Source organism: Rhinoderma darwinii, chromosome 1 (assembly GCF_050947455.1).
Source record: "Rhinoderma darwinii isolate aRhiDar2 chromosome 1, aRhiDar2.hap1, whole genome shotgun sequence".
NCBI lineage: Eukaryota > Metazoa > Chordata > Amphibia > Anura > Rhinodermatidae > Rhinoderma > Rhinoderma darwinii.
In genome coordinates this window covers 441,197,401-441,215,918 of record NC_134687.1, presented here as the reverse complement: position 1 = coordinate 441,215,918, position 18,518 = coordinate 441,197,401, and the positions used below count along the sequence as shown (strand labels likewise).

The window sequence follows — 18,518 nt, the reverse complement described above, 5'->3', positions numbered from 1 at the left end:
TTGTATATGTCATAGACCAGTGAGCAGACTATTTCTTTGTGTTTTTCACAGTAAAACACATTTGAACTCTGAAGATGTTGCGCTTTTAGACACATAAGCATGGGATTTCTGTATTTTTATTGCGCAAGATGAAAGCTTAGTCTTTTGTCTGAACTGGGAATTAGAGAAATATAGGAGTATGGAACAGATTTGGTCTTCTAGTAAACATGCATATATTGCGTGAATATAGTATGATTGGATGCTGTACTTGGTGTATGTATCTCCGTATTTGGCTTTATATATAGATCGCTACCAAAGCAAACTGCAGACACTGACCCGGTGTTCCCAGAGGATAGCCATATTCTCTACTTTTCCCTTATGTGGATGTCTTTATGACTCACTGGCTCGTAGAATGTAGTCACCATGGGCTCCATTCATCAAAACTACCTTACAGAAAAATTGCCCTTTTTGCTCATAACAAACCAATCAAAGCTCAGCAATAATTTCTTAACCCCTTAAGGACCGCGTCAATTTTGGCCTTCAGGACCAGAACAATTTCTTGATTTTTCCTCTTTGTTCGATGTAGCTGTATGATACTTTGTTTTTTGCGGGACAAGTTGTCATGTAGTCGTCATTTTTTGATACATTTACACTATTTTTTAGTTTACATACTTTGGCAAATATGTTAAAAAAAAGCAGTACCGCTGCAGTCTTTATTTTAAATTTTTTTTTACAGCATACAACGATCATCAATATCTATATGCCACTACATCAGTCTGTGTACTGATAGTACACAGGCAGTTGTCAGGGCATACCTTAGTAAGTAACAACAGGAAATATAGTCAGAAAGCCCTGGGGCCCTTTGTGGACCCTGGGCTGTCTGCCCATAAAAGTTATGTTCCTCTATCAAAGGAGTTCCCCCCTCACTCTTTACCCTCGAATGTTGAGATCAGCTTTGATCACGGCATTCAAGGGGTAAATGGCCTAGATTAGAGGTTTCTCCACCGTTAAAGCATGGCTGTGTATTACAGCCATTTCCTCGCTTCTCATCGCATGGGCTCACTTCCTGTGCTTATGCGATCATCATGAGAAGTATGATTGTCATGATTCGGCAACGTTCTGCTGCTCATGACGAGCATACACATCATATGTTGGCAACGAGTTCAATTTCCCTAGAAGAATTAAATCTGCATTGTGATTGGCTGCTATAGTTAACAAGGCCAGTTTTCCTTGTAGACAATTTTGATAAATGAGGTCCCATATGAAGCCTAGGCCCCAATGCCAAGCTTAATAGGTGACTACTTTACATCCCACATTTGCAGATGTAGTTGTCTTTATCTTGGCTTTTAACGCATTAAATACACAGTGGCAAGATCCTTTATCTTGACTTTTTCAATGACTTTTCAATGGCTTTTGTTTTGTGATATCAAGCTGCATCAAGTTATCAGAGTCAAGATAAAGATGACTACATCCATATTTCGCACGATAAAGAATCTAAATGCATTACAAAAAGTATTTGAAATATCTCTGTATAACATGATTGCAGCACTGCGCAGTCTTAGACCAATGCCAGCTGAACCCGCCGATTCTGTATGTGGCAAAATCAGAATGTCTATGTGCTTAGACTTCAATGGTGGTCTACACTATTTATTGGTCTGCAATCACAACTCTACCTGTGAAGGTCTTCTTGTTGGCAGATCGGAAAGTCAAAAGGAGCTCTAAATCCTATTACTGTTTGACATTAGAATCATGTTGAATCAAGAAGTGGCGTCAGATTTACACAAAACAAGATTTTCTCTTGTATTGATATTTGTGATCAACATTTAGCATCACAATTCCGATAGCTGAAGGCTTTCTAGTTGCAAGCTATATATCTGAAATATATACAGTATGGATAAAAAATATGTTTAGCAGGAGCACTGATCAGCGCCGTATACAGCAACATTAAGTACTACATTTTATGTTGACCGTACATTCTTTTTTGATCCTAGTATTTGCCACCAGGAGCTTGTACATCCTAGGCTAAACCACCCACAGTCTCCATTTTTGAGCAGGAAACAATGTAAAAACAGCACTGCAACTGGAAATGAAGTTCTGCATTGCCAAAAGCTGTCTGTCCCACAAATATAATGTATACATAATTTGATAATGTCTTCTTTTGTAAATTCATGTGTCCTGGAAACCAGAATACAAAACTTTCTGCAGATATTAAGTCACTTATAGTCTAACTTAATTATCCTTTGGAAATAAATAAGGCATTTCAATATGACTAAATTGATATGTGATATACATAACGTCATCTGTTTTACGGCTTGATATATGCAGCAAATCACTAGCAGTCCTGAAAGCTGGAGACATCTGCAGCAAAGCTGCTTTCTGTCATTCGAGGAGGCAATCTATCCCTGAGTATAAATATGCTTTCACAAATCTTTACATCACCATCTTCTACATGTAGCATTTGGTAATCCTGCCCATCCCTTCTGATGACTGTGGGAAACTATGGGACTCTATTACAAAACATAACTTTTTCATGAAAGTCTGTCTACACTTAACGTTCCTCCATTTCCAAAAGTGGGATTGAGCATTACGTAACATTTTTGTTTGTTTGTATCTTTTTTTCAGATTTCTTTTCTTGGAGAAATTAACAGGAGACACCTAAAAGCATATTTCGTTTTTTTACAAAACAATTTAAATCTTGTTGAGTTGGGAAACTCTACAATATTTTTTTACTGTTTTGATACTAATTTTAAGTTATTTCATCTAATTGTATTTTAGTCATACACACAGCTGCTGTCAAACTCTTGCTGGTTGCTCTTGGAAATAGACAGAGGAACAGATTTATCAATGTATTTACATTAGTTTTCTGGCATGTGTGGTGTTCAGGCCAAAAATTATATTCATAAATCTCCTGCGCCACTTTTTTTGACACATACGAATGAGCACGACAAGTGTGGCTCATTTTTCTATATTTTTCTCTACTGTTTTACTTAGAAAAGTGGTGGTAAAAAAACACACCTGGTGATGCACTATATTTAGCCCCTACCAGTTACAGTATTTATAAATCTCTCCCACTGTTCTTTCTCCGCTTCTCTTTCAGACATGTGACCTAAGCTTAAGGGCTCATGCACATGGGCACGGAGCCTGTATGGCAGTGCACGGTGACCATGCTGCTCCTAACTATGGAGCCGCAAGGGCTCCACGCGCTGCATTACAGGCCCTATTGGGATCCATGTATGCAGAGAGATTTCTCCATACATATAGAAGAACCCCTTCTTGTCTACTGTGTTTACACAAAAAAATACGATGACAAATTAGGGTTAAAGTATTTTCTACATTAAATGTCACCTGCTCATTCCAGCAATAAGTGCAGCACCACCCTAAAAACACCAAAATACACAAATCACTGGGCTTAGAAATGGCAAATAAAGTTGAATGTGGATAAATGTAATGTGGATGAATGGGAAACAAATTCTACAATTATGCATTAAATAGTAAAACACTAGGGAAACCTACCACTGAAAAAGACAGTAAACTTAACTTTAGCAACCAGTGCCAGGCAGCTGCTGCCAAGGCAAATACAATCATGGGATACATGAAAAGAGGCATAGATGCTTATGACAGGAATAACGTTTTGCCTCTATGCAAATCTGTAGTCAGACCACACATAGAAAATTGTGTACAATTTTGGGCACCTGTGTATAAGAAGGACATAGCTGAACTACAGTAAGGGCTAAGGAGGGCGACCAAGGTAATTGAGGGAATGGGTGGATTGCAGTACCAAGAAACATGATCAAACTTGGGACTATTCAGTTTAGAAAAAAGACATCTAATAACAATGTGCAAATATATAAATGGACAGTACAGAGATCTTTCTAATGATCTTTTTACACCTAGGCAAGTAACCATGACAAGAGGGCATCCTCTGCATCTAAATGAAAGAAGATTTCACTTTATTTACAGATGGGTATTTTTTACTGTAGGGGTAGTGAGACTTTGGAATTTCTCTTCAGCAGATCTTGGTTTTTATAAGTTTTTACTTTCCTCGCAAAAGTTTTCTCAATTGAAGTCAATGAGACAACTGTGGCAAATCCCCAACAAAGACAAAAAGGACCGATCATTTACTAATATATAACATAGCTTAGCTCTCTATGATACACATGTAGACTTATTTTGAAGGACCTTCATGAAGGTCTATTGACCTTTATTAGACTTTGACTCTACTGTCCATAATTATAAAGGATGGGATTGTGCGCGGCCTTATTTTTAATTAGTTCACTTTCAGTCATGCATCAACGGAGTGATAAAGCAAGCATGATTTATAATTGCTCCATAAGTAAAAACAAAGGAAACTTCTAAAAGTTGAACCAAGTTAGATAACACCCGCTCACATATAAATGAAGCCAATTAATTATACAGGGTCCGTAGTATTGTTCATATAACAAGCCCTCATTCTTAAAGCATACTTACTCATGACATGCGAGGAAGAGGAATGTGCAAGTAGAGATAACATTTCTTCTGACTGTCGCCAGTAAGGCCTCATGAACACAGAGGCTGTATGGAGGCACATGGAGTCCCTATGGCTTTGTACTACAGAGCAATGCTTTTAGAGAAGAATAGATGTGTAATATAGCGTTCTGTGGAACATGTCAAGATTGTTTTCTGTCAGATTCATACAGAAAATAACTTCCGTATGAAATCTATGGGCACATTGTTACTGTACAACTCGGAGGTGATATAGAGCTATAACAGTCTGGAACATGAGGCCTAATAGCCTAATATATTCGTGTACAGCCTGAAAAATCTATGAAAAATATTGCTATTTGACACCTGGACAAACAATTGAATTTTATTGACAATAAACAGATATCCAGCGAACTTGAAAAGGGAAACTTTTGAATTTCCTTTTTGAAAACGGTTATAGGAAATTGGTTGTTTGATTCTGGTGACATCATCCAGACCACACGTTATATAAAAGTATATAAAAGTGTTGTAATTGGCACAGCTAACAGATTTGTGTAACGCATGCTTTTTCTTCAAGAGTCTCACCCTGCTGACTAAAAATTCTATTTTACTCCTATGTGAATATTTTTGTACTAAGAAAAAGCAATTAAATAGTTTTTTCATTGGAATAATTACTAGGCTGTGTATCGGAATACATTTTTTATTTGTTCCATAATAAAAATTTTATTTGTTCCATTGTTTAAAAAACAAAACAAATAAAAAAACAACTAAAGCGGAAAAAAAAAGCTGTCACCAGTATCACCCGTTTTAGTCTAGTTTTTAGATGGATGCAAAACATATCATTGTTCAATTGACTTTTAATGGTAAAATGAAGTCTGGGACAACATTTGTGACATTTTGGAAATATCCATCCTAAATTATTCCTTTTGCAACAATTGGCAACAACCCATACAATTTTTGCCAAAACTAAAAACAAAGGGGACATAACAGGATTTAATAAGAAGACAAAACGTTAGAAGCAGCTTATTTTATAGAAATTACCAGGCCAATTAGTATTGATTGAATATTATATGTTTTCTGTTTACATACATTTTTACGTACCCAGACTAGAATACTGCATATCTTTTGTTCTTTTTGCTTTTTCTTTTTTTCTGTGTCCTTACCAGACTTCAGAAAAAGTTGGCCACTTGACTTCTAATATATGGGAATCTGCCGAATATAACACAATGAAAAACTCTATTTCACAAAGTTTAAGCAAGCAATTCTTTCACACACAAACACATGGATTTAATAAACTGGGCAAAATCTATTGGTTTGTGAATACATTGTGTTGTCTTTTGACGGAAGTATGGCAGAAAATATGAAAAGATCGCCAGCAATACAATGAGACATAATGACTTTCACAGAATAATAGAAAAAGCCAATGGCAGATTCTATTTCATAAATCTTTGTTTCCCAGGCACTAAGCTACAAATACCTATTTGAGGCTTCACTGCATTATCGTCAGCACATCCAAGCTTCGTAAAAGAAAAGAAAAAATAATAGTGTAATATGTCAACGCACTCAAAGATTCTGAATAATATTCTCATGATCTCCTGTCTCATTCCACATATTTTATTTGCTTATTTAAAGCTCAAGAATCTCCAAATCATTGGCAGAAAGCTGTAAATTTAAGGATGGTGGATGCATAGATCACTTTCAGTAAGTTGTCTACAGAAAATATTTGTGTTTTCTGTGTCAGTTATTTGCATACATATTAATGTGATAAATATAAATGAAAACATGTTATAATTTCTTATACTGGCCAAAGTGCATAGTAAAATGGCTGACAAGAGGCCAAACGACACTATATGGGCAAAAGTATTGGGACACCTACCCATTACACCTACAGGAGCTTTTATGGCATCTGATTATAAATCCATAGGCATTAATATGGAGTTGGTCCGTCCCCCCCCCCCCCGGCCCCCCCTCCTTTGCAGCTAAAATAACTTTCACTGTACTGGGAAGGCTTTCTACAAGATTTTGGAGCGTATATGTGGGAGTTTTTGCCCATTCGGGTATGTGCACACACACTAATTACGTCCGTAATTGACGGACGTATTTCGGCTGCAAGTACCGGAACGAACACAGTGCAGGGAGCCGGGCTCCTAGCATCATACTTATGTACGATGCTAGGAGTCCCTGCCTCTCCGTGGAACTACTGTCCCGTACTGAAAACATGATTACACTACGGGACAGTTGTCCTGCAGAGAGGCAGGGACTCCTAGCATCGTATATAAGTATGATGCTAGGAGCCCGGCTCCTTGCACTGTGTTCGGTCCGGGACTTGCGGCCGAAATACGTCCGTCAATTACGGACGTAATTAGTGTGTGTGCACATACCCTTCATCCGAAAGAGCATTTGTGAGGTCAGACACAAAACTCACCCAACCATGTCTTTATGGACCTTGCTTTGTGTACTGGGACATTCATGCAGGAATGGAAAATGGCCTTCCCCAAACTCTTTTCACAAAGTTAGAATCATACAATTGTCCAAAATATCTTGGTATGCTGAAGCATTAAGATTTCCCTTCACTCGAACTCATTCATCAGACTGCCAGATAGAAAAGGGTGATTTCTACTGCTCCAGAGTCCAGTGCTGGCGTTCTTTACACAACTCGATCCGACGCTTGGCACTGTACTTGGTGATGTAAGGCTTGCATGCAGCTGCTCGGCCATGGAAACCCATGCCATGATGCTCCCGGCAAACACTTTTTGTGCCGATGTTAATGCCAGAGGGGGTTCGTAACTCTGCAGTTATTGGGTTAGCAGAGCGTTGGTGACTTTTATGTATTAAGCACCTAAGCACTTGGCGACTCCGCTCTGTAAATTTACGTGGTCTGTTACTTCGTGGCTGAGTTGCTGTGGATCCTAAACGCTTCCATTTTGCAATAATACCACTCACAATTAAACGTGGAATATTTTGGAGGGAAGAAATTTCAAGAACTGGCTTGTTTCCACAGTGGCATCCTATTACAGTACCACGCTGGATTTTAATGAGCTCTTTAGAACGACTCATTCTATCACAAATGTTTGTAAAGACAGACTGCATTGCTAGGTGCTGGAACTCTTTTATTTTATTGAAAAATCTAAAACAAATCCACAAAATACATAACAAAAACTAAAAACAAAAATCTTAACTAAAAATACATTGCTGTATATATAACACCTGACCTGGCCCCACATACTCCACTCATACAGCCACATTCACACCTTATCCAAAACAACAACTAGATTCTCTAAAAAAAACTACAGAACAAAACAATAGCAAAAAAGAACCTACTCTCACCCATGCCAACCAAAGAGCACAGAAACAAGAAAAATAAGCAAATAACACCCCAAACAACAAAAACGCCCCTTTTTTTTTCTCCCTTCACCATAATAAATGCCACACACACATATCCTATCTTTCCCTATCCTTACATATCCTAACCTTCACCACCCCCAGACGGCATCTCGCCTCATGTCCTCTCATGTCCGCGTAGTCCAGATGCTGGCTCCTACCCCCAGGCCCGCCCGCCGCACCATGTCCTCCCATGTCCGCATAGTCCAGAGCTGGGCTAGGCACACCCCCACCACAACCCCGGCCCTCCTCCCAACCTAACTATTACCCCCCTAAAAACTGACCCTATTCTAACAATATACAGAATTATATACAATATATACATAACTATCACAACTTATCTTACAATACCATACAAATACAAAACCAAAACATTCCCGAAAGCACCAAGTTCGGTCGCTTGTAAACCCTTGTTCTGCCTTTACCAAAAACAAAACAAAACACTTCTTGTGCTTACCCAGCCCATCACCAGGGAGAGAGAAAGGAAAGGCCCCCCAGCACCTCCCAGAGGTCAAACTCCACGTCCACCGCCTCACCCATCCCTATTGCTTGCCTTATCTCCTTACCCTATTACTAGCCCTTCCCCTGACCCTACTAAAAACGGACCCTATGCTGACCCTCACCTTTCCTTATTCCTAGCCCTATTTGCTAATATTCTTTTGGTGCCTCAGTGGAACGCAGACCCCCACCTCCAGTTGAGCACCGGCGAAAACCCTCCCCTCCTCCTCATGGAGGCCGACACATTAAGGTACCCAAAAGGAAAAGCCCCTCCAAAGGCGAGAGGCTTTGGATGCCCCAATCTGTCAACCTCCAAAGGCACCTTTACCAGGTCACCCGTGATATTGCTAACAACCTCATCGACTAGGAGGATTTTCTTCTGAGTAGAAACTAGGCTTCGTGTATTCCATGTTAAGTGCCTAACCACTATACTGACTAGAAACAAGGTGCAATGGTCCCTACCACCAAGGTCTCCGAACACTCCATAGGCCCACCCAGCATAGGAGAGGCTGGTTAGGCCTGGCCAATCAATGGAGGCTCCCACCCTTTTTTATACCTCTGTATTGAAGGGGCAATGAAGCAGGAAATGCTCCATGCTTTCCAGCATGCCGCCACACTCCTCCCGGGGACAACCACTATCATCAGAGTTTCTGTACTTCAACTTGCCTCTTACATACAGTCTCCCATGGCAGCAACGCCAAGCTAGATCCCAAAACTTCTGGGGAATCCTCGCTGAATTTAAAAGTTTTAATCCCACACCAAGGTCACTACTTGGGCAGTCTTTGAGCGCCAGGGGCTTCTGAAAGTGGGTCATCAGAACCCTGCTGTCAAGAAATTTTCTCGACATGGTCCTGATCTCCCACACTCCCAGACCCCACCGGCGAACAATCTTCAGCACCAGGGTGGCATAAGCCGGAAGATGTCTGTGAGGCGTACGCAGGTCTTTCACTTGCCCTCCTCTCTCCTTTTCCTGGAAGAAAGGCAGAAACCACCCCCTGCAGGAGTATATCCACCAAGCAGCCCTCTCTTGCCAGAGGTTTGCCAGGTTGATCTTAACAAAGGTGTTTACTAGAAACACCACCGGGTTAACCATATCTAACCCGCCTAGTCTCCTTGATAGGTAAGTAACCTCCCTCTTGATTAGGTTAAGCCTGTTCCCCCATAACAGCTGGAAGAACAGGCAATAGACCCGAGTCCAGAGAGGTTCTTGCAAAATGCACACACTGCCTAAGTAGCGCAACATGGGCAACAGGTAGGCATTGGTCAGGTGAACTCTTTCCCTCAGGGTTAAGGACCAACCCTTCCATTGGCCGACCTTCTGGGCAACTAGATTCAGCCTACACTCCCAGTTTTTCTTGAAATAATCACCCAGGCCAAATTCGACTCCTAAGATCTTAGCAGACCCCTGAGGCTCTGGAAGGGTGTCCGGGAGATCAAAACCAGGATCTCCTCCTCCCAGCCAGAGACTCTCGCACTTATCCAGTTTGATCTTGGACCCAGATGCCAACGAGTAACGTTCCACTTCCGACATCTCCCACTCCGCCTCCCGTCTCGAGGAGACAAAAATAGAGACGTCGTCTGCATACGCAACCACCCTCTGAGTGGCTTCCGACCTCTCCAGGCCGGCCCCGACCCCCCGCCAATGGCTCACGATCAATCCTTTTAAGAAAAGGATCAATTGCAAACACATATAGCAAAGGGCTCAAGGGACAACCCTGGCGGACACCAGACCCAACCTCAAAGGGAGTTCCAACCCAACCGTTCACCAGCACAAAAGTCTCAGCCTCAGTGTATAAGGTCTGAAGTCATTTGACAAACCCCCCCCGGTACGCCGTACCTCAGAAGGACCGACCAGAGGTACTCGTGGTCCACCCGGTCAAAAGCCTTGGCCTGGTCCAAGGACAGGATGTACCCCTTCCATCGGCCAGCATTTCCCTGTTCCACTGCCTCTCTGACACTGAGAACAGCACTAAACGTGCTGCAGCCTGGAACAAAGCAGTGCTGGACCGGCGAAAGGAGCCGGGGTGCAAACTTCACCAGACGATTAAACAGCACCTTTGCGAGAACCTTTCTGTCCATATTGAGAAGTGCTATGGGACGCCAATTCTCAATACGGGTTGAATCTTTACCCTTCGATAAAATGATCAAGGCTGACCTCCTCATTGACTTTGGCAAAGTACCTGAGGAAAGGCACTCATTATAAACCGCGGTCAAGAGGGGAACAATTGCCAGTCCCACTTCCTCTTCCTTGATTGATTCTATCAAAACACCGAGAGTGGGGTCTACCCCTGGTTCAGGAATGGTTTCGGCCAGGAAAGCCGACATCTCATCTCTGCTTAGATCCTGCTTTCTCAAGTGGTGCGAGTATAACGATCTGACAACCTCCAGGATCCCTAACTTGGATCTCTTCAGGGAGCCTGTACTATCAGCCAGTCCTGTAATGATCTTATGACTCACTGACATTTTACAGTTCCTGTAGGGGTCGGGCGAGCGATACCTCCCGAAATCCCTCTCAAGAACCAAAGATGCGTGCCTATCATACTGACACCTCTTAAGCAAAGCTTTCACCCCAGAGATTAGATGCTCGTTTCCTCCTCAGTTCCTGATATAGGTGGTACCTATTCAGGGACCTGAGGCACAAAAGCTGGCGGCAAAACTCTGCTACCCGTTTTTTTAACATCTCCCACCACTCTGACTTACTACCACTAAGATCCAACAAAGGTACCTGGCTCTGAAGAAAATCCTCAAAGGCCTGTCTTATCCCCGTTTCTTCCAAGAGAGTTTAATTCATTCTCCATATACCTCTTCCCATCTGGAGGGACTCTGCAATATTCAAAGAGAAAATAATCATACAGTGGTCGGAGAACTCCACCTCAGCAACGGACACTGGTGAGAGATGGCTTCCTCCTTAAAAAAAACTGTCTATCCTAGACCTACAATTACCTCTGTATTGACCCGGGGTATGCCTGATGTGGATATCCACAAGGCGAGCATCGCTAACTATGCTATTTAATGTCACACTATCATAAGCCAATCTATCTCTGGAACCTCCTCTGTCTTGGAGTCTAATGACAGTATTAAAATCTCCTCCAAAGGTGACTTGTCGGCTCGTAAAAAGGAAAGGTTTAATTCTCATGAAGAGGCTTTTTCTGTCCCGCTCAGTCTGGGGACTATAGATATTAATTAGTCGTAGTTCTTGCCCCCTCATGAGAACATCTAAGATCAAGCACCTCCCCATTTCTAACTCAATCATCCGTCGGCATGTTACCGGTGCGGTGAAAAGGACCGCCACACCGCTATACGGCTCAGCCGCAAGAGACCAGTAGGAGGGCCCGCGTCGCCACTCCCTCCTAGCTTTTACGACATCTGCCAAAAGTGACAGCCTGGTCTCCTGCAAAAACAAAATGTCGGCTTCAACTCGGCCAAGAAAATCAAAGGCTGCAAATCTAGCCATATCAGACTTAATGCTGGCAACATTAATCGCCATCTAAGATGATTGAGTTAGACGGCTTTCCTCTTTCCACTCTGTGCTTCCTTATCTGAGCAAGGCCCCTCGAAATTCCTCCCCTTTGCTCTTTTTTTTTAAACAGAAGAGTCAATTTCTTCCAAATTTTATCCCTTCCCTTCTTTATCTTCCGACTCCAGGGCAACATCCGCCCCCGAAGCCAGTGCACCTCGCAAGGGAGGAGGTTCAGCGTCCCTGGAGACCCCTAGCTCACCCTCCTCCTCGCCTTGAGGAGCTGGAATATCCATGAGGGCTTGGTAGCGGTTGGGGGAGAGACCCAGGGGGGTGCAGGTCCTGCCTTCCTTGGTCAGGGCAGAGCCAGAAGTTCTTTCCCTGTGTCCCTTTTTCTTTAGGCTGAACCCTCTCCTCCTCACCAACACTTTCATAATGGGAGGACTGAGTGTCTTCAGCCACTCGCTCTCTCTGGATCCTCCTGATCTCCTCATTCAAATCGGCCTCCTCAAGGGCATCTGTTTCTGGGCCAGGGTCCAGGTCAGGGCCAGAGATCACCCCAGTTGCCTGGGCTTCTCTCTGCACCCTTTCCTTTTGCCTTTTCTCCTGCCTTCGTTGATAGGAAGGGGGGCTCTCTTAGCGTTCTTCACTTGCCCTTGGGCTCCACCATCGCCACATGCCTCCTCACCTGCAGAAGTCACCCCACTTTCCTCTTCCACAGGTTTAAAGACAGTGTTGACCACGGAGCGTGGACACTGACTGAATGGGTGACCTAAGTCACCACACAGGTGGCACCTAATCTGGCCACACGTTGCGGCCAGATGGCCTACCCCTCCACAATGAGCGCACTTCTGCACAGTGCAGCCTGCGCTCAGGTGCGAAGGGTCGCCACACCGGTGACACAGCTTCGGTTACCCCTTGTAGAATACCAGGATTCGATCCCTCCCGAGAAAAGTGGAGGATGGAATGTGGGACGCAGTTTGCCCCGGACGTTTACGTTTGACCATAAATGTCCAGGCCCCTGACCAGATGCCAAACTCGTCCAAGTTCTTCCTTGGCATTCCCGCCACCTCGCCATATCTGCTCAACCAGGTCATTATATCAACACAAGAAAGTGACTCGTTACGGGTGAGAACGGTCACTTTCTTGAGACCACTCTGGCAGGATATTGCTTGTACAGCAAAATCCCGCCAGCCGGGCTCGCTCTTCACCAGCTCATAATTCCCCCAGAATACCTCAAGGCCCCCCGGGTGAACAAAGCTGATGTCGAACTCAGCCGTACCATAAGGATGTATCAAGGCAAAGATGTCACTCGCCTTGAAGCCCATCTCCAGCAGCAGCTCCACCACCCTCTTTCTAGGAGGGCACGCATCATTGCCATGCCACCGAAGATGGACTACATTTCTCCGGTTGTTGGGAGCGACCACTGATCTCCCCTTCTCTCTCGGAAGGCATCCAGACCGTACCTCTCTATCCAAAAGGATAGGTCTCACTGTACACCCCCTACTGTTAGGGTCTGCTTCCCCTCCCTTAAGGCCTCCAGGAGACGCTGTTGCAAGTTACCGTCCCTGGGGCCAGAGGAGAAAGAAGGGTGAGCCGGTGGTCCCCCCCTCACTACCCCAGCATAAGATCTGCTGGGAGTAGTAGTGGAGGGAGCACTCGGCCCCTCCGCACCTTTTGGTTGGCACACTATCTAAAATATTTGACCCATTCACCACATTTTTATTAATCACATTAATACCTATCACATTTCTAAACATACTCTCATACATAATTTCTTTGGCCAGGTCAGGATCAATATTTTTCTTTTTTTCCATCACCTTTCCCACCACTCCTCCACTTCCCACCTCCGCATCATTGGGTGCTTTTGTGGAGAGACCGCCAGATGTTATAAGCGGTATTTCCACGCTACCCTCCGCTTCTTAGTGTCAATGGCAACCAGGGGAGGGGAGACATTTATGCTGACACTGCCTTGCGGCAGTGCTAGTATCGGGTTTTTAAATTCCTCATATCGGACGCCGCTCCCAGGCTGGGCTGCGGCGTCAAAACCACTCCTCTTTTTCAGGGAGTGGCTTCCCACTGGCTCCTCGTTGTCAGCATCGCCTCTGTCCTGGGCGGTAGCTGACTTTCCGCCTACTCTGTCAGCCGACTCAGATGTTACAGAGCCGGCTGACATCCAGTCAGCTACATCACGGGGACGCGCCGCTGACTTCTGGTCCGCCCTGTTCACCGGCCCTTGACTCACGCTACTGGCCGGCTTCAGGGGCTCGGCTTCCATCAGCCTCAGGACCACTCCCCCTGACACGATGGCACCAGTACCGCCCCCTTTACAGGGAACGGCGTCCGGCGCAATTTTGCCCGGCCCCACGATTTTCTCCCCGCTTACCCGTTCCAGCCCCACTGCAGAGGCTGGAACTAGGGGGCTTGCGGGACCTGCACCCCGAACCGAGACATCCTCTGGCCCGGAGTGCAGGGGAGAATGTGGCCTCTTCTCCTTCTTCTTTTTCTTATTTTTCTTCTTCTCATCCTCAGCTGGCAGCTCTGAGCCGAAGCAGAATCCCTCCATGGATAGTGGGGATTCCAGCTCCTGGATCTGCGTAAGTATACCCGGGGAACGCTCGTCCTCGGACTCAAAGCTGCTCTCAGATGATGAAGGCAGCCGCACATTGCTGGGCTCCGCCATCCTCCTCACTCCTCCATCCTCCTGCTCGCTGCCAGTCTCCCTTGGGACCTCCGAATCGCTATCCTCCCTCAGAGGGGACCCGGTGGAAATTATTTTTCTTTTTGTCTCTCCTCCTCTGCCACACATGTCTTCATGCTGGGGGACGACATCTCTCCAATGTGATCATCATTCTGGAGCTTCTCAGAGAAGACACCTCCCCCAGCGACAATCTCCTGTCATCTTTCCTTCATCTCCTCTATGTCCCGCACCAAAGTGCACGCTTGCAGCGAGTAATGGGCCCTCTTCGCCCCGGAGTACCTGGCCGCCCTGCTTCGGGCCACTGCCAACTCCCCCTGGAGGCGCTGCAGGGACTTACCCAGGTCACGGTACTCCTGGATGTAGGCCGCCAGGCGGGAGCTAAACACGTGACATCCTCTCCCGGGCTCAACAATCTCCACCCCAGGGGCAGCTCTGTTATTCTGGCCCCGATGGTGCTGGGCCCTCTCTAGGGGAAACTGACGCCATCTCCGATCCTTTCCTCGCTGCCCCTCTTGGAGCCTCAGCCTTTAGGGAACTGGGACAACATTTCTGCTGCCCCGAGATGATTTCTTCTCCCCTGAAGCTGATTGTCTCTTGCCAGCCTACTGGCTGGTCCCTCCACCCTCCACCAGCCTGCTCCTGAGGGTGAAGGACCGAGGCTCCTTCCTAGGATGGAACCCCCTTCAGGGCCCTCTCCAAGCCCAGGTACAATGTTACAAACCTGGGCTGCTAGTATCAGGAGAGTCCCTGGTCTGGGCCTGGAAGCTGGAGTCCCAGGAGCTGCTCCACAAGCACCACACCCATCCACACACAAGCACACACTACACTCCTCAGTGGTGCTGGATGTTGCACACCTGTGGCAATGGGACTGAATCAAACACCTGAATTCAATGATTAATAGGTGTGTCACCATTTTTTTGTCCATAAACTGTATCTTTTTTTGTTTTTCTAGGATATTACAAATTTAGCCTAGTTTGATCTCAAATCATAAGTTATTCATCACAAGTCATTCCTACCACCTCTCCAGGCTCAGTAATTATTCTTGTTTATTGGCACTAAGGTAATGCTCCCATACCTTTCAGGTAAACAACTTGTATTAAGGTCTAAGTACATAGAGATTAATTGTACAAAGATCCCTGCTATCAATAAAAGCTATGAATATAGGAAACACTTAAAAGGTACACTAAATCAGAAGGCGATAAACAGTAGGGAAGCACACACTATTTTTTTTATTTTTTTAAATAGTCCGTTATCTATTGCATACTCACATTGTAATTCTCACCACTCCCTGCTCCTGGCTCACTTCACTGGGACCTGACGCTGCTAGCTGTGTTGACCGAAGTGTGTACGGTGGTGCCCGGAGCTGAAGAGGAGCTGGGTGCTGGGAGAGTTACTTATGTAAAGTGCTGCGTAATATGTTGGCGCTATATAAATAAAGATTATTATTATATTGAGAGGTCTGAATTTATCTGGGGTTTAATTATTTAAAGGGTCTGATTTAGGTTCTGAATAAATTTAATGTAATTAAGAGGTCTGGAGTCTTAAGTAATTTGGGCCTGATCTAGGGTCTGAATTTATTTAGAGGTCCGGTCTGGGATCTGAAGTAATTTAGAGGTTTGTTGTCTGAATAATTTAGGGGTCTTGTCTTGGGTTTGGATACATTTGGGGGCCTGATCTGGTGTCTAAATTAGTTTTGCAGTCCAGTCTGGAGTCTAAATTTATTTAATTAATTAAGGGGCCCGGTATAAACTAATTTAAAGGTTTGTGTGTCTTAATTTGTTTATGGGTCTGGTCTAAGGTCTGAATTTATTAAGCGATCACGGCTGAGTTCTGAATTCATTTGGGGGGCTGGAGTCTGAATTTGTGTTGCTTTATCACTTCACTGCACATATCCGGGGAGTATACCTTGCTGCACTGCAAGGTCAATCGAGCAGGGGATGTTAATCAAGCCCGGAAGGGTGGGTTTGGTGACCGATCTGCGTGGCTCTTCTAGTTAGCGTCTCCGCCCCTAAGTGTAATTAGCTTACAGCACATGCTGTGTTAAAAACTGGTTTTCTAGATTTTGCTGCATCGGAAAAAGCATACTGGGCATGTTTTGGAGTATTGTCATGTCTTGTAATAAGGCATGGCAACAACATGTTGAAGAAACTATTTCATTTTATTTGAATTAAAATAAAAATACCCCCCGCCATCTTGTGACAAAATTCAATTATTTTATGCGCTCTAACATTATTTAATACTGTTTTTAAAATTGCCTTCTCTATGCAAAGTTAAAAAAGGATAGCTGAAGTGAACAGTAGTTCCCATCAACCTTCACTGCAGGATGTTGGAGATGTAGCTGGCAGATTCAATATGTTATCCATCTTTCTGCTTTTAACTAAATCAACAAAGCGAAAATACATTAATAATACAAAACAATAACTTTAAATACATTCCCAAGATATTATCAAATGTCTAATAGATGAGAGGAGGACAGATATTAAAAATATACTGTTCACTGAAGCTGAAACAAGACATGATATACCGTAAGGGAAATGTCTCTGCGTGTAAACACATGGTTGGTTTTAGAAAGGTTTAAGAATCAAACACATACTGATACTGTATGTTAATTGGCTTTCTATGAAATTAGCCTTAGTGTATATATGGGAGCGAGATTAGATAATGAGCCCCATTGAGCATATGGACTGAGGGAAAGGATGACAGTAAAAAAAAATGTGCACTAAATTAATTCACCCCTCAAAAAAAAACAAAAAACATTTGTGTAGTGTATACTTCATGCTACAATTATTAGGACAGGGGTGTAGATGGGGGCGTGTGCTGGCGGGGCATGATTCCTGGGTGCTAGCTGCCACTCTGCCCTAGCTAGGGTATCTAGATACAATGTTAGAATGGCAAACTGAATCTTTCTCCCGGGTGAAGCAAGCCTAGCTACGACTCTGGATAGGGACAGTGCAAGAGCTCATGTGCTGTTGTTGCTCACCTTACCAGCACTTTTGTCCTATAAAGGGGAATACAATCTACACAAATCCATGCAGGTTGAGCAGAGTCATCATTGCTGCTCAACATTACATCACTTTTACTGATGCTTTCTAGCGATATGACAAACCTTTTTATTTTACCAGAGTTTTCCTTTAACAATAGAGCTTAACAGGAAGGCTACTGTACTCCCAAGTACACCAAAAAGTTAAAGCACGCCAATCATTCCTGGAATGTCTATATTTTATTAGTTGTAAATTGAAGAAGTTAAAAAAAATGTTTGTTCTTTTAAAGTCTAAATTAAGCCTCCAAATTGTATCTTGCCATGTACTTGCCATATACTAGTCCTTCTCAATGAATTATAATATCATCAAAAAGTTAATTTATTTCAGTAATTCAATTCAAAAAGTGAAACACATATATTCTATAGATTCATTACACACAGAGTGATCTATTTCCAGCATTTTTTTTATTTTAATGTTGATGATTATGGCTAACAGTTAATGAAAACCCAAAATTTAGTCTCTCAGAAAATTAGAATATTGGGTAAAAGTTGAAGATTGTAGACCCGTGGTGTCATACTCTAATAGCTAATCAACACAAAACACCTGCAAAGGTTTCCTAAGCCTTTAAATGGTCCAACAGTCTGGTTCAGTAGGCTACACAATCATGGGGAAGACTGCTGACTTGACAGTTGTTCAGAAGACAATCATTAACACCCTCCACAAGGAGGGTAAGCCACAAAAGGACATTGCTAAAGAAGCTGGCTGTTCACAGAGTGCTGTATCACTGTATCCAAGCATATTAATGGAGAGTTGAGAGGAAGGAAAAAGTGTGGTAGAAAAAGGTGCACAAGCAACAGGGATAACCGCAGCCTTGAAAGGATTGTCAAGAAAAGGCCATTCAAGAATCTGGGGGAAATTCACAAGGAGTGGACTGCAACTGGAGTCAGTGCTTCAACCACACACAGACGTATCCAGGACATAGGCTACAACTGTCGCATTCCTTGAGACAACGTCAGAAGCGTCTTACATGGGCTAAGGAGGAAAATAACTGGTCTGTTGC

General features: G+C 43.8%; 1 protein-coding gene across 4 annotated transcripts in view; it reads left to right on the top strand.

The window, feature by feature from the left end:
• Positions 1 to 18,518, top strand: part of TTC28 (tetratricopeptide repeat domain 28) — a 625,439-nt gene that overhangs the window by 301,330 nt on the left and 305,591 nt on the right. The gene's annotated exons all lie outside the window — the stretch shown is intronic.